This window comes from Aquarana catesbeiana, linkage group LG04 (genome assembly GCF_042186555.1).
Source record: "Aquarana catesbeiana isolate 2022-GZ linkage group LG04, ASM4218655v1, whole genome shotgun sequence".
NCBI lineage: Eukaryota > Metazoa > Chordata > Amphibia > Anura > Ranidae > Aquarana > Aquarana catesbeiana.
Genome location: NC_133327.1, coordinates 9,912,488 through 9,929,195, shown reverse-complemented (window position 1 = coordinate 9,929,195; position 16,708 = coordinate 9,912,488). Strand labels below are relative to the sequence as shown.

The 16,708-nt window shown below is 43.6% G+C and overlaps 1 protein-coding gene across 1 annotated transcript in view; it reads left to right on the top strand.

Moving 5' to 3' along the window:
- XKR6 (XK related 6) overlaps window positions 1–16,708 on the top strand; it is a 298,974-nt gene that overhangs the window by 49,966 nt on the left and 232,300 nt on the right. The gene's annotated exons all lie outside the window — the stretch shown is intronic.

Genomic DNA, 16,708 nt, shown 5'->3' with positions numbered 1-16,708 from the left:
CCCTTACTGACCCAACTGCTAAGCTCCCTTACATGACTCAATGGGAACGGGATGTGAATACCACGTTGGAATATTCGAATTGGCAAGATATTGCCTATGCTTTATCCAAAATATCTATTAATACAACATCAATTGAAGCAAATGATAAAACACTTCTACGTTGGTATTTGGTCCCGATCAGAGTCGCAAGGATGCATCCGTCTGCATCACCCACCTGCTTTAGACGTTGTGGGTACAATGTTCCATGTTTGGTGGCAGTGCCTTGTAGTCACTAGATTTTGGATTTGAATATTTAACTTGGTGTACTCTGTGACAGGAGTTAATATACATAGATCCCCGGAACCAGCACTTTTTCAAAAGTTTCCTGATGAGGTCCCCAAAAAATCGACAAAACTAATTACATATATGTTCTTGGCAGTTGGCATAACTATTGCTAAATACTGGAAGCAGTCGATTCCCCTTGATCACGTGAAGCATAAACTGGATCATGGTTAACGATAGACTTACCTGTGTCCTTCGCAATTCTACCAAGAAATTTGATGCCACATGGGATCCATGGATACGTTATTTATCTACACTTTAAAGCATTTCTGGCTGACCCTCTTCTTTCTTCTTTCTTCTTCCTTCTTACTCTCTCTCTTCCCTTTTCATGATTTACTTCCTTTTTTTTTTTTTTTACTCTTAGATTTTAGCTGATTTGTTTTTTGTTGATAACTGCAAGATGCTTTGACAGACCATGTATTTCTATGCTGATATGAGATTAGTAGAAATGTGCACAGGGGTTCCCTTTATATTGGCCTCTTTCCCCTCCCCTTCCCACCCTTTCCCATATCCTTAGCCCCCTCCCCCCTTTCCTCTGTTCCTTACGCCATATTCTATCTCCCCGTGACAGTCATTCCCAATATTACATGTTAAAGTAGCTTGATGGGACAATACGCAACCGGTCCCTAGTTGATCGGAAATATATTTCTTGACTCTACAGTTAATTACATTTTTTTATGTTATATGGTCATTTTTATTGGTACTCCCACCAAACACATCTTATGTTGAGATTGCTCTGTCTCTTATTCAAAGGTCTTGTGTTTATGACCAATTTGAAGGAAAGGCACCCTCCTTGGGTGCTCTATTTTTACCTTTGTTTACGTTATTGTTTATTGATTGTGCCTTAAATGACATTGTTACTTCAATAAAAATATTGAAAAGTAAAGGTGTTCAGTAGGTTGAGGTCCAAAGGTGTTCAGTATGGTTGAAGTCTAAAGGTGTTTAGTAGGGTTAAGGTCCAAAGGTGTTTAGTAGGTTTAAGGTCCAAAGGTGTTTAGTAGGGTTAAGGTCCAAAGGTGTTTAGTAGGGTTGAGGTCCAAAGGTGTTCAGTAGGGTTAAGGTCCAAAGGTGTTCAGTAGGGTTGAGGTCCAAAGGTGTTTAGTAGGGTTGAGGTCCAAAGGTGTTCAGTAGCCTTAAGGTCCAAAGGTGTTCAGTAGAGTTGTGGTCCAAAGGTGTTCAGTTGGGTTGAAGTCTAAAGCAGTTCAGTAGAGTCGAGGTCCAAAGGTGTTCAGTAGCATTGAGGTCCAAAGGTGTTCAGTAGAGTTGAGGTCCAAAGGTGTTCAGTAGGGTTGAAGGCTAAAGATGTTCAATAGGGTTGGGGTCCAAAGGTATTCAGTAGGGTTTAAGGGCTTCATGTACACTGGCAGCTCCTAAACTTGAATTTAGGATGTGTTCGTGTACACTTAGGCTTTTAGCAAAGTTTATGAGCTGCCGCGTTTAGGTGTTCCAAAGTAGTTCAATAGGGTTGAAGTCTAAAGGTGTTCAGTGGGGTTGAGGTCCAAAGGTGTTCAGTAGGGTTGAAGTCTAAAGGTGTTCGGTAGGGTTGAAATCTAAAGGTGTTCAGGAGGATTGAGGTCTAAAGGTGTTCAGTAGGGTTGAAGCCTAAAGGTGTTCAGTAGGGTTGAAATCTAAAGGTGTTCAGTAGGACTGAGGTCTAAAGGTGTTCAGTAGAGTTGAGGTCCAAAAGTGTTCAGTAGCATTGAGGTCCAAAGGTGTTCAGTAGAGTTGAGGTCCAAAGGTGTTCAGTATGGTTGAAGGCTAAAGGTGTTCAGTAGGGTTGAGGTCCAAAGGTGTTCAGTAGGGTTTAAGGGCTTCATGTACACTTTCAGCTCCTAAACTTGAATTTAGAATCTTTTGGCATTATTTTGCCAAAGCTCCTAAACTCAACACCAGTATAGCCTATGTGTTCGTGTACACTTAGGCTTTTAGCAAAGTTTATGAGCTGCCGTGTTTAGGTGTTCCAAAGTAGTTCAATAGGGTTGAAGTCTAAAGGTGTTCAGTAAGGTTGAGGTCCAAAGGCGTTCAGTAGGGTTGAAGTCTAAAGGTGTTCAGTAGGGTTGAAATCTAAAGGTGTTCAGTAGGATTGAGGTCTAAAGGTGTTCAGTAGAGTTGAGGTCCAAAGGTGTTCAGTAGCATTGAGGTCCAAAGGTGTTCAGTAGAGTTGAGGTCCAAAGGTGTTCAGTAGGGATTAAGGGCTTCATATACACTGGCAGCTCATAAACTTGAATTTAGGATTTTTGACATTATTTTGCCAAAGCTCCTAAACGCAACTCCAGTATAGCCTAAGTGTTCGTGTACACTTAGGCTTTTAGCAAAGTTTATGAGCTGCCGCGTTTAGGTGTTCCAAAGTAGTTCAATAGGGTTGAAGTCTAAAGGTGTTCAGTAGGGTTGAGGTCCAAAGGTGTTTAGTAGTGTTGAAGTCTAAAGGTGTTGAGTAGGGTTGAAATCTAAAGGTGTTCAGTAGGATTGAGGTCTAAAGGTGTTCAGTAGGGTTGAGGTCCAAAGGTGTTCAGAAGGGTTGAAGTCTAAAGGTGTTCAGTGGGGTTGAGGTCCAAAGGTGTTCAGTAGGGTTGAAGTCTAAAGGTGTTCGGTAGGGTTGAAATCTAAAGGTGTTCAGGAGGATTGAGGTCTAAAGGTGTTCAGTAGGGTTGAAGCCTAAAGGTGTTCAGTAGGGTTGAAATCTAAAGGTGTTCAGTAGGATTGAGGTCTAAAGGTGTTCAGTAGAGTTGAGGTCCAAAAGTGTTCAGTAGCATTGAGGTCCAAAGGTGTTCAGTAGAGTTGAGGTCCAAAGGTGTTCAGTATGGTTGAAGGCTAAAGGTGTTCAGTAGGGTTGAGGTCCAAAGGTGTTCAGTAGGGTTTAAGGGCTTCATGTACACTTTCAGCTCCTAAACTTGAATTTAGAATCTTTTGGCATTATTTTGCCAAAGCTCCTAAACTCAACACCAGTATAGCCTATGTGTTCGTGTACACTTAGGCTTTTAGCAAAGTTTATGAGCTGCCGTGTTTAGGTGTTCCAAAGTAGTTCAATAGGGTTGAAGTCTAAAGGTGTTCAGTAAGGTTGAGGTCCAAAGGCGTTCAGTAGGGTTGAAGTCTAAAGGTGTTCAGTAGGGTTGAAATCTAAAGGTGTTCAGTAGGATTGAGGTCTAAAGGTGTTCAGTAGAGTTGAGGTCCAAAGGTGTTCAGTAGCATTGAGGTCCAAAGGTGTTCAGTAGAGTTGAGGTCCAAAGGTGTTCAGTAGGGATTAAGGGCTTCATATACACTGGCAGCTCATAAACTTGAATTTAGGATTTTTGACATTATTTTGCCAAAGCTCCTAAACGCAACTCCAGTATAGCCTAAGTGTTCGTGTACACTTAGGCTTTTAGCAAAGTTTATGAGCTGCCGCGTTTAGGTGTTCCAAAGTAGTTCAATAGGGTTGAAGTCTAAAGGTGTTCAGTAGGGTTGAGGTCCAAAGGTGTTTAGTAGTGTTGAAGTCTAAAGGTGTTGAGTAGGGTTGAAATCTAAAGGTGTTCAGTAGGATTGAGGACTAAAGGTGTTCAGTAGGGTTGAGGTCCAAAGGTGTTCAGAAGGGTTTAAGTCTAAAGGTGTTCAGTAGGGTTGGAATCTAAAGGTGTTCAGTAGGATTGAGGTCTAAAGGTGTTCAGTAGAGTTGAGTTCCAAAGGTGTTCAGTTGGGTTGAAGCCTAAAGGTGTTCAGTAGGGTTGAGGTCAGAGCTATCTGCAGGACACTCAAGGTCCTCCACACCAAACTGGTCAAACCATGTCTTTGTGGAGCTACAGACTGAAGAAGGACTTCAGTAGTGCCCTTTCTGCACCCCCAGGCTGCTGATTGGACTGAAAAAAAGTTGTCTTAATACTATGTTTATAATACTATGTTCCCTGTCAGGCTCTCAATCCGTTTTCTTGCAAGAAGCTGATACTAAGTCAAATTCATCTACTTACACGGCTTGCATTAAACACATTACATGATTTATTAATGAATACAGAACTGCATTAATGTGTATCTTTTATACTTGCATGGAGTTAAGCTTTAATTATGAAATGTATTTAGTTGCAACAGGTCCCCCCCCTTTAAGGTTTTGCAAAGGAATGATGGGTTCACTTTGAGATGACTTAAGACCAAAATCATGTCTAGGAAATGACTCTAACAAGTGTTCTGTGGTTTCTGAGCCTAACACTTACTGACAGTCACATTAGTTAGAAGTTGTAATGATGCCTGGGGCTTCGTTGAGCGTGTGATAATAGGATTGTTCAGGACATTAAAGCAAGAGTCTTTCAAGTGGAGTGTTATCTGCTGCTCTGTGTAGTGCTGGTGTGTCACTACCGATTTATCCCTAGAGGTTATGGTGGTCTTCGGGTGGGAGGAGGGGAATTAAATAGCTGCAGTTGGTTGAAAAGGCTCATAAAACCATTACCGTCAGGCTTAGTACCATTTGGTGGCCTTTCATTGCCCTTGTGGCCAACATAACATTCAGACAAGTACAAGATGGGTCAATCTATATCTGGGCTATAAGCCACTATTGGGTATTGGGGCAAAGGAATGGTTTGTATGACTCAATCAATCAACCAACCAAAAGTATCTAAACTCAAAAGCAAAAATGTGCTGTAAAGTCTTTGGATAGATCAATCAACCCTATTCATTTAAAAGAAAATGTAAATAGTATATTAAGATACCACACTTTTTAACTAGTCCTTTAATACCAAACTTCAAATAAAACTCCCACAATTTAAAAGTCCATCATCAGTCACATCATTCAGTGATGGGTATCCACATCAATCATGAAATTATATACACCCGGAGACTCGCCAAAAGAAAAAAAGCACACATCTGATCCCATCACTACACTCGCTGCGAATAAGAGTTGTAGTCCCACTGCTAAATGTAAACAAAAGTTGGGACATACCTGGTGATGTCGTTGACCAAATATGAACATGGCTAATTGGGTCAACATTCTTCCTCCAGCTCTATGCAAATGTCAAGGTACGAGCTGTCAGTTAGAGAGCCAAAGGAAGTGTCAATGGACTACGAGCATAGCAATCACCATACTTGTGTTCTATTGAGAACTACAAGTTTGTCTGTCATGGGGACAGATGGGACTATTAGTTCATTCATTCAGACCTTCACACAGGTGTTCAGTTGGGGGGTGTCACATTTGCACCATGCTATATGATACACTCTAAATATACGGGTATAACGTGCAATACGGTAAAAAAGGTGGAGCTAGCCTTTAACCACTTTCCACCCTTGGGATGTACCCTTACATCCTAGGGTTGCAGTGGTTATACCGGGGTCATAGCTGCAGTCATGACCCTGGTATGCTGAATAATGTAAAAGTGATCTAAGCAGCTATAAAGCCGCTGGTTCACTTTTACATTGTGGTGGAAGACCCCATCCCCCTCTACTGCTGTCTTCCTGGGCTCTCCCATTCCACCGAGGAGCCCGGTACCTAAACTGGCGGTTTCACTGGCTGATAATATAGTCGTAGTTATATAGTCATATACACGTAGTTACCCCTTCCTCTGGTCTATGAAACCGGTAGCGGCGAGCATGTTGTCACTTCCAGTTTCAGTTTGTTGTTTACAAGCCATTAATCACTTGTAACAGCATCTGATCAAACTGATCTTGGTTTGATCAGATGCTTTTGTGGTCAGAGGAGAGATCTGTCATCTAATAGACCCCAGATTTCTCCATAAAGAGGACCTGTCATGGCCCATGCTATCACAAGTGATGTTGTTCATCAGAATTAAAAAAAAAAAAAACAAATAAAGAGAAAGCGTTTCTTTCCCCCCGTGCAAATGCAAACTCATACATCGATCCCACAGGTAAGTGATGATCGCACCACACATTGTCGCAAATGTCATAGCGAGAGCAATAAATCTAGAGCCAGATCTCCTGTGTAACTCTAAACTGCTAACCTGTAAGCTTTTAAAGCAGCGCTTATGGAGATTATTAAATGTCGTAATTTGTTGCCCTTCCAGGGGCGTACACAGTTTGAAAGCATAACTTATTAGGTATCTTTTTACTTGGCTTAACATTATCTTTTATGTTTTACCAGGACATTGGGTATTATATTGTGTTTTTGTTTACTAAAAGTCATTAAAGTGTATTTTTTCCCAAAAAATTGCATTTGAAAAAACGGTGCGCAAATATCGTGTGATATAGAAAACTTTGCCTGCAGAAAATATGTAATGTAAGCTCTTATGAGCAGGGCTCTTAACCTTGTATTTTATTGTATTGTAACTGTGCTTTCTCCCTTTGTATTGTAAAGTACTGTGCAAACTGCTGGTGCTATATAAATCCTGTATAATAATAATAATAATATTAATACTGTTTGGGGAATCTAAGTAATTATTTAGTAAAAAAAGAAATGTCAGAATTGGTTTGGGCAGCTAGTAGTTAAATATCCTTATGGTCAAGGGACATGCAATGTTGCTCTATAAATCTTGACAGGGATTCTGAGAGTACCATTGGAAGTACTAGCAGGGATTTTGAGAGTACCATTGGAAGTCCTGGCAAGAATTCTGAGAGTACCATTGGAAGTCCTGGCAGGGTTTCTGAGGTACCATTGGAAGTCCTGGCAGGAATTCTGAGAGTACCATTGGAATTCCTGGCAGAGATACTGATATTACCATTGGAAAGCCTGGCAAGACTTTTGAGAGTACGATTGGAAGTCCTGGCATTGATTTTGTGAGCACCATTGGAAGTCCTGGCAAGAATTCTGAGAATACCATTGGAAGTTCTGGCAGGGATTTTGTGAGTACCATTGGAAGTCCTAGCAGGGATTTTGTGAGTACCATTGGAAGTCCTGGCAGGGATTTTGTGAGTACCATTGGAAGCCCTGGCAGGGATACTGAGAGTACCATTGGAAGTCCTGGCAGAGATACTGGGAGTACCATTGGAAGTCCTGGAAGGGATACTGAGAGTACCATTGGAAGTCCTGGCAGGGATACTGAGAGTACCATTGGAAGTCCTGGCAGAGATTTTGTGAGTACCACTGACAGGCTGGGCAACAATTCTGAAATTACAACTGGAAGTCCTGGGAGGGATTTCGGGAGTACCACTGGAATTCCTGACAGGGATACTGAGAGAAACATTGGAAGTCCTGGTAAGTATTCTGAGAATGCCATTAAAAGTCCTTGCAGGGATTTTGTGGGAGTATGGTAACAAAGACCAACCGAATGCAATTTAATCAAGTTTGACAACGTATGAACACATCTCTAGTAATAACATAATCGAAATAAAAACATTATGTATTTGTTTTTCTTCATTCTTTGAGCTGTAAAGGAGAGCTTACTTGCTTTGTTCATGGGCTGTAGGCTAAAGTGTATTTATTGGCTTGATTTCCTCCTACAGGGTTAAGACTGAAATTCCTCGAGTAAAATCAGAGCTGGAATCCTTGCAATTTAATTGCCCGGGCTTTACGTAACCTTTCCAAAGGCATTTTAATTAAAGAACTACTTTCACCACGTTACGCTGCCAATTAGTCCCTTAATCCAAGTGAAAGTCAAAGAAAGGCGGTGTGCAAATGTCAGGCATAGGGACCGAGCGGTCTATTTTCTGCAAGCCAATGCCTGAAGAAAGCCAGAAGGATATATATTTAGAGCAAATGTGAGAATACAATGTATTATTATTCACAGGAGCAATCCAGTAAGGGTCAAATTTTCCAGTGTAATTAGGAATCCAAAGGTGAAATCATTCAAGGAGATACATACATTTCGGTGCTTCATAATAAAAATGTGAAGTCTTATGCCCTGTACACACGAGCGGAATGTCTGACAGAAAAAGTCAGACGGAAGCTTTTCATCGTCTATTCTGATCGTGTGTAGGCCTCATTGGACTTCTTTTTTCGAAAATTCTGACGGACCTAGAAATGAAACGTTCTAAATATTTCCGACGGAACCAATTCCTATCTGTAAAACCGATCGTCTGTATGTTGTTCCGACTGACCAAAAACGACGCATGCTGTGAACCAAGTACGAGACGGAAGCTATTGGCTACTGGCTATTGAACTTCCTTTTTCTAGTCCTGTCGTAAGTGTTGTACATCACCGTGTTCTTGACTTTGGGTTGACCGTGTGTAGGCAAGACCGTTTGTATGGAATTCCATCAGAGTTCCGTCGGAGAAACCTTTGGAGTTAATTCCGACTGCAAAACAAGTTGTGTGTACGTGGCATAACAGTTCCTTTTCTTTAAAAAGCAGCCAACAACCTGAGTAAATAAGCCTGTCCCCTGCCAGCAAAGAAGGACTCTTGGTCTTTGTGTGGAAGCAGTGGTCTCCCTGAAGAAGTCTGATTCTCCGCCCCCCCTCTCCTGCTGAGTCAGAGCTAGAACTCTTTAATATGCAAAGCTCTTGCTCCCTGCTGATTGAAGAGCTCAGGCTGGACATCTGCAGAGAGACCACTGCCAGCATTCTGGCAGGCAGCGGGCTTTTCTACTCAGGTTGTGGCTACTTTCTGCAGAACACAAACTGTAGGACTTTGTACACTTTATTGTTTTGAAGTACCTGGAATGTATTTAGCTGATTTTAAACTAAACGTTCAGTTGCGCGTTAAACCTTCATGAATTTCCGGCATATTGTAAAAATATACAAGTAGCTTTATTAGCCGTTAATTATTAATAAAAGCATATAAAATCAATAACTTGCGGTTGACGTCCCGCTGAGCTTGGTTACTTAACATAGTAGCATAGGAATAACATGATTGTATTATTAATATGATAAACTGAGGTTCATAAATAGTAATAAAGGTATAAATTCTCTACCGGTAACTATGTAGAAAAAATCCAAACTTCTGTGTCTGTGATATTGTGCAAATCTAAGACTCCCTAGACTGATAAATGTGCATAGTCTTGTATCATTGGGGGAATTCAGCGCGTTAGGGATGAGCCAATGGTTTGGCTCAAACTGTGGCTGTTCAAACGCCTGAACGCTTGACTCTTCGACCTCCTGTTCGGCGGGAGCCGCACATCATATATAGAGGAGGTATAATAAGGGGAAAGGGGGGGGGGTTGAGGGGGGAGCACTGCCCTGGGAAACATGTACCAATACAAAAAAAATAAATAAATAAATACAATATTCAGCTAGGAGCAGTGAGCACTGACATTTACAAAATAAAAAAAGTGTTACAAATTGTCGGCAAATGACATTTCATTGCCAGCGTCTTTAAAAAAAAAAAAACCCCCACCCATTGACCCCCACAACCACCAGCCAGGGTTGTGGGGAACAGTCCCTTGTCTTCATCAATACGACCACATGGTTAGGGCGTGTGGCCCTCGCAGACCCCTTAAGGGGTATTTTGGGAGACCTTTGGATGGGTTTCTTAGCTTTTTTTTTTATAAATAAAAGAATCCGGGAATTAAATGTTATTTGCTGGTAATTTAAACTATGTAACTTTGTAGAGTCTCACCCAAAATTCATATCAGACACTGGTATAGATTTTAAGGAGGTACCTTACACAACCCCCCTCCCCCCCAAAACTGAAAATGCATAAAGTCCCCCTAAAAATTTATACCAGGCCCATAATGCAAGCATGCAGTATGGCTGGCCAGAAGATGTAAAGGGAGGAGAGTGCCCCCCATCCTTCTGAACCATACCGGGCCATATTCCCTTAACATGGGGGGGGTGCCAGGCCATGTTGATAAGGACAAAAGTTTCTTCCCCAAAACCCTGGCTGGTGATTGTGGGGGTCTACAGATGGAGGCTTATCGGTATCTGGAAGTTTCCTTTCGTAATAAGGGGGCCCCCAGATACCACCCTCATGTGAATGAGTAGGGGAACATAGTACCCCTACTCATTCACAAAAAAAGATGTAACTTAGAGATAAAGATGCTTGATAAGTCCTTTGTTAAAAAAAAATCCCCAAAAAATGTCCCTTGTTTTAAATCTGTTGCCAATCATGATGCCAGACGCCTGCTGATTACGTAAAAAAACAAAAAAAAAAACTGACAACACGGTGCTCACAACCGATTCCAATGGTACCACTAGCAGTATGACACCTCCCCAAGCTGTCATAAGTTATATCCGGGAAGGGGCGGGGATAGTGGTGACATCATTACCCAAATATGACCAGTGGCAGTATATGGGCAGTGATATCACTGCTATCCCCTCCCCGCCCCTTTGCTTATGTAGATTGGAAATCCTGATCATGTAAGGCAACATGCCGTAATGTCACTGGTTCCTAGGGACGTGGTGGGTGCAATTAGGAACCAGTCATGGTGAGACCTGTCACTGCTGCTTTCACTCCTTTCGCAGGGTGACTGGTCTTGTCTCTGCCCCCCTCCTGTCGCTTTCTATAGTGGGTGGAGCCTGCTGTGTCCCTCAATCAGCACCGCTCCCTAGACAGGCTGCATACAGAACAGTGATGATACCACTACTACTTTTACAAGGTAATATCCAGGTTTGGAAAGGCACCTATTGCACACAGAGGGGATTTGTATCCATTGTGGCTGTTGCAGAACACATTTAAATGAAAGTTTGTGTTCCAGGATTTTATTTCTAGGTACTGTACAGTGGGTCTGTGTCAGAGCGGCCTTTGTATGGCAAGTGTACTTTGTAGGGAAAGGTGCTTACATGGGTCTTCCTCCCATATATCACAGCAAGAGGACCTGCAGAGGATCCTGACACAAATGCACCATTGCTTTTTAATTTATATGTAAATGCCGCACTTGAGAGCACACACACACATGTGCAGGGGTGGGGGTAGGGAATGTGTCAGCACCAATTTATGCAGATAATTTCATTTGCTTTTCCCCATTATGCAATGTGCTGGCAGCGTTTCTGAGAATTGACTATAGAGCTGCAGTTTAAAGAGAACCAGTCACGTCCGGACTTATGTGACAGCCAAAAATTTTAGCCTTAAAGCCATTTACTTTCACTCTAAATCATTTGTTTGGGCCAGCTTGGCTTGGAGTATTATAACTGTGTGGGCTTAGACATAAGAAGGCAAGATGCTGAACCACTTCACCATTTAAAGGCAGCGCCAATCAAACAAGTTGTCTTTTCACTGGCCACGGGACTCCAGGTCAAGCCTAGAAATGCCGGTGGCTGTGCACCAGAGAGGAGACCCAGCATTGGAATGGAGGTAAGCTGCATCACATTTTTGGAAATCAACTTTGTACACAGCCCCCTTACCCCTGATCAGGGTCGCCTTTAGAAATCTTAGGGCCTAGTACAGCCTACATGACAGAGCCCCCCTCCCTTGCCCCGCAGTGTATAGAGAAGTGCAATGAGCAGCATGCAGGGCAATAAGAAATGGCAGTGCAGAGCTGTGGAGTGTATGGTATGGAAAGTGTAGGGCAGTATGTAGTTGCAGGGTGGTCAGTGAGCAGTATGTAGTAGAAGGGCAGTCAGTAAGCAATATATAGTGGCAGGGCGGTCAGTGAGCAGTATGTACTGGCAGGGTGGTCAGTGAGCAGTATGTACTGGCAGGGTGGTCAGTGAGCAGTATGTAGTGGCAGCGCAGTCGGTGAGCAGTATGTAGTGCCAGGGCGGTCAATGGGCAGTATGTAGTGGCAGGGTGGTCAGTGGGCAGTATGTAGAGGCAGGGTGGTCAGTGGGCAGTATGTAGTGGCAGGGTGGTCAGTGGGCAGTATGTAATGGCAGGGCCTTCAGTGAGCAGTATGTAGTTGAAGGGCAGTCAGTGAGCAGTATGTAGGTAAAGGGCAGTCAGTGAGTAGTATGTAGTTGAAGGGCGGTCAGTGAGCAGCGTGTAGTTAAAGGGCAGTCAGTGAGCAGTATGTAGTGGCAGGGCAGTCAGTGAGCAGTATGTAGTGGCAGGGCAGTCAGTGAGCAGTATGTAGTGGCAGGGCAATCAGTGAGCAATATGTAGTGGCAGGGTGGTCAGTGAGCAGTATGTAGTGGCAGGGCAGTCAGTGAGCAGTATGTAGTGGCAGGGCAGTCAGTGAGCAGTATGTAGTGGCAGGGCAGTCAGTGAGCAATATGTAGTGGCAGGATGGTGAGTGAGCAGTATGTAGTGGCAGGATGGTGAATGAGCAGTATGTAGTGGCAGGGCGGTCAGTGAGCAATATGTAGTGGCAGGGTGGTCAGTAAGCAGTATGTAGTGGCAGGATGGTGAGTGAGCAGTATGTAGTGGCAGGGCGGTCAGTAAGCAGTATGTAGTGGCAGGATGGTGAGTGAGCAGTATGTAGTGGCAGGGTGGTCAGTAAGCAGTATGTTGTGGCAGGGCAGTCAGTAAGCAGTATGTAGTGGAAGGGCTGTCAGTAAGCAATATATAGTGGCAGGGCAGTCAGTGAGCAGTATGTACTGGCAGGGTGGTCAGTGAGCAGTATGTAGTGGCAGCGCAGTCGGTGAGCAGTATGTAGTGCCAGGCCGGTCAGTGGGCAGTACGTAGTGGCAGGGTGGTCAGTGAGCAGTATGTAGTGGCAGGGCCGTCAGTGAGCAGTACACAGTGGCAGGGCCGTCAGTGAGCAGTATGTAGTGGCAGGGCCATCAGTGAGCAGTATGTAATGGCAGGATGGTGAGTGAGCAGTATGTAGTGGCAGGGTGGTCAGTAAGCAGTATGTCATGGCAGGGTGTTCACTGAGCAGTAGAGGAAGGACGGTAAGTCAGTCACTTACCACATGGCTGAAAAATGAGGACTTGTACTAACTCTGCTTCCCCATCTTCAGCTGCTAGATCAGTCAGAATGAAGCTCCCACCTGCCCGAGGATGGCAGGAACTAACCACAACTCTTGACCCCTCCCGCCATCTCTGGCTGCCTAGGGAAAAGCTGCTAAATGCTCCCTGGCTTCTTGTTCCTTTTAACAGGGCAATGGGGAGAACAATATCTAAGGAAAGGGGTGAGGCACAGGCAGTCCCTGCCACGCCCCCTGCTGACCCCATGAGGCCTCAGGTCCAGTACAGGGAGGACTGCCTGTACCTCCTATTGGTGGCACTGCCCCTGATTCTTATACTTAATCTTTTTATCAGGAATGTAGCATTTTGAGAAAGTGACATCAGCAACGGGAGCCTCCTTTAGCTCAGGACTTAACCCAACCTGTGATTGGATAATGAAGTAGCAGCTCCATTCAGATGACATCGATCTTCTGCTGTCCCCTCCTGTAAGCAGGTTTTACAGTTGGGCAAGTGGGCAAGGTTGAATAAAGACACGGGTCCATCCAGTTTATCTTGTATGTGTGGTTTTCCGAGAAACACATCCAAATGTTTTTTGAATTTCTCTGCACTTCCTGCTGACACCACCAACTGTGGAAGGGAGTTCCACATCCTCACTGCTCTAACAATAAAAAAAACCCTAGAAAGGTTTAGGAGTGTGTCTGTAGGAATGTTTGACCATTCTTCTGGAAGTGCTTTTGTGAGGTCAGTCAATTAATGTAGATGAGAAGGCCTGGCTCACAGTTTCCGCTTGAATTCACCCCAAAGGTGTTCTGTTGGGTTGAGGTCAGGACAGTCAAGTTCCTCCACCCCAAACTCACTCATCTATGTCTTTATGGACCTTACTTTGTGCACTGGTGTGCAGTCATGTTGGAACAGGAAGGGACCATCCCCAAACTGTTCCCACAAAGTTGGGAGCATGAAATTGTTCAAAATGTCTTGATATGCTGAGGCTTTAAGAGTTCCTTTAACTGGAACGAAGGGGCCAAGCCCAACCCTTGAAATACAACCCCACACCATAATCCCCCCTCCACCAAATGATTTGGACCAGTGCACAAAGCAAGATCCATAAAGACATGGATGAGCAAGTTTGGGGTGGAGGAACTTGACTGGCCTGCACAGAGTCCTAACCTCAACCTGATATAAAAACCTTTGGGATGAATTAGAGCGCAGATTGCGAACCAGGCCCTCTCATCCAACATCAGTGCCTGACCTCACAAATGCACTTCTGGAAGAATGGTCAAACATTCCCATAGACACACTCCTAAACCTTGTGGGCAGCCTTCCCAGAAGAGTTGAAGCTGTTATAGCTGCAAAGGGTGGGCCAACTCAATATTGAACCCTAAGACTGGGATGCCATTAAAGTTCATGTGTGTGTAAAGGCAGGCGTCCCAATACTTTTGGTAAGTGTGTGTGTGTGTGTGTGTGTGTGTGTGTGTGTGTGTGTGTGTGTGTGTGTGTGTGTGTGTGTGTGTGTGTGTGTGTGTGTGTGTGTGTGTGTGTCCTCTGTAAGCAATCAAATTGATCCCAATGGCAGTGAAAAAAAATGAATATGTAAAGAATAATAAATTGATTATTAGTTTAACAATAAATGCAAATAAATATCGTAATATAAATATAAAATATAAAATAATTTATATAAATATTATGATAAAAATATTGCAATGAAAATCATTAAACTCAAAATTAAAGAAAATTATCAATTTAAAAGATAAGTACATATTATAATATATAAATTAATTAAATTAATAATATAAAAAATTATGCTTTATAATAAATTAAGTGAGACAGATATAAATATATAGAGTATATCTGTCTGGAGTTCATTGAACATCTCCAAGCGATGCGTCCTGAATTGATCCCATTGGCAGTGAGACAGCTAAATTGGATTCTCTCACTTTGTTTCGACTCACTAATGCTAAGGTTCCAGCACAGCGCGGGGATGAAGGTGGCCAATTTTTCCTGACTGGCGTCTATTCAGCTGGCTGAAATGTTGGATTCAGCTTTTTTTTTCCTGTACTGCAATTCTGGCAGAGCAGCCTTTAAATGAGAATGTGTTTTCCTGACACCTATCCTGTACGGCGTCCAAGATTCATCGTTCATGGGGAGAAGGTACTGCAGGACGTGGGAGGATTTTGCAAACATTCATGCAGTTTTGGCAGTTTTGGCAGTTTTTGTTGGGCCCCATTAAAGCACATGTGCAAAAAAAATGAAACGCTCCCAAGCCAAACTGTACATGAACCTGAATGAAATGCCCTTTAAAGCCATGTGATATATCCATACTCACCAAAGTTGTGGTCCCGCAACTGCTCATAGTACACATTTCACCTGCCCACTTTCCAGTTAGGCACTTTATGGTTTTTGTCCTGTCCATACCCCACCACTAACTATGTGGGGGATGCCCATCATGCCCACTTTATGGAGTTAGTCCTGCCCACACCCCTCCTTTAAATATGTGGGCCAGGGACCTCCAACTCACTGCCTCTATTCTTTCTACTGAAGCATTTTTGAATTAACTGTACATGTTCAATAACTCAAATAAGATTGATGCTGTGACCCAGGACAACATTGACATGACAGAGGGCCAAGATGAGGGGACCGTTGCCATCTATTGATAATACCTGGTAATCATGAGAATATGGGGTGTGTGACCCTTTCCCCTACTTCCCGTGAAGCAGCCCTGAGTCCCTAAGCACTGTTATTTGGTAGCACAATGAGACTCCTCATCCCTGTGTCATCATGCCACCTGTTGCATGTCTAAACACTTCCCCTCTGGCTCCCCGTGCATGAAACATGTTTGTTAGCATTGTGATGCACTGACTGACCGATCATTTTTCATATTTGCTCTGCATTGCAACAGAATTGCAAAGATAATACAAAGAGGGTTTAGGTAGTTGTGCCACTGGTATTTTCAAACCTTATGGGTTAGTCCCATCCATACCACACCTCTAAATTTCCGGGACCTCCCATCTCATCTTCTTTATAGAGTTGGTCCTGCCCACACTCCTCCTCTAAAAATGTGGACCAGACATGGCTAGACCACAATGAATGCCTTTTTGAGTTACTGCACGTGTGCAGCATCTAAAACAAGGTTTATGCTGTGATCCCAGGACACGCCCCCAGACATAGCAGTGGCATGACAGAGAGCCAAGATGCGGGACTGTCCCAGAAAATGTCAGGACAGTTGGCATGTTTGGATATACCTCCCAATCCCAGGACATGCCCCCATACACAGCAGTGGCATGACAGGGAGCCATGATGTGGGACTGTTCCAGAAAATGTTTGGACAGTTGGCATCTTTGGATATACCTGCCAATCCCAGGACATGCCCCTAGACACAGCAGCGCCAAGACAGAGAGCCAAGATGCGGGACTGTTCCAGAAAATGTCGGGAAAGTTGGCATCTATGGATATATTTGTTAATCCCAGGATGTGCCCCCAGACACAGCAGTGGCACAACAGGGAGCCAAGATGCAAGACTGTTCCAGAAAATGTTGGGACAGTTGGCATCTATGGATATACCTGCCAACCCCAGGACATGCCCCCAGACACAGCAGCACCAAGACAGAGAGCCAAAATGCAAAACTGTCCCTGAAAATGTCCAGACAGTTGGCTTCTTTGGATATACCAGCCAATCCCAGGACATGCCCCCAGACACACAGCAGCGGCATGACAGAGAGCCAAGATGTGGGACTGTCCCAGAAAATGTTGTGACAGTTGACATCTGTGGAAATACCTGCTAATCCCAGGACATAACCTCCAGACACAGCAGCAGCACAACA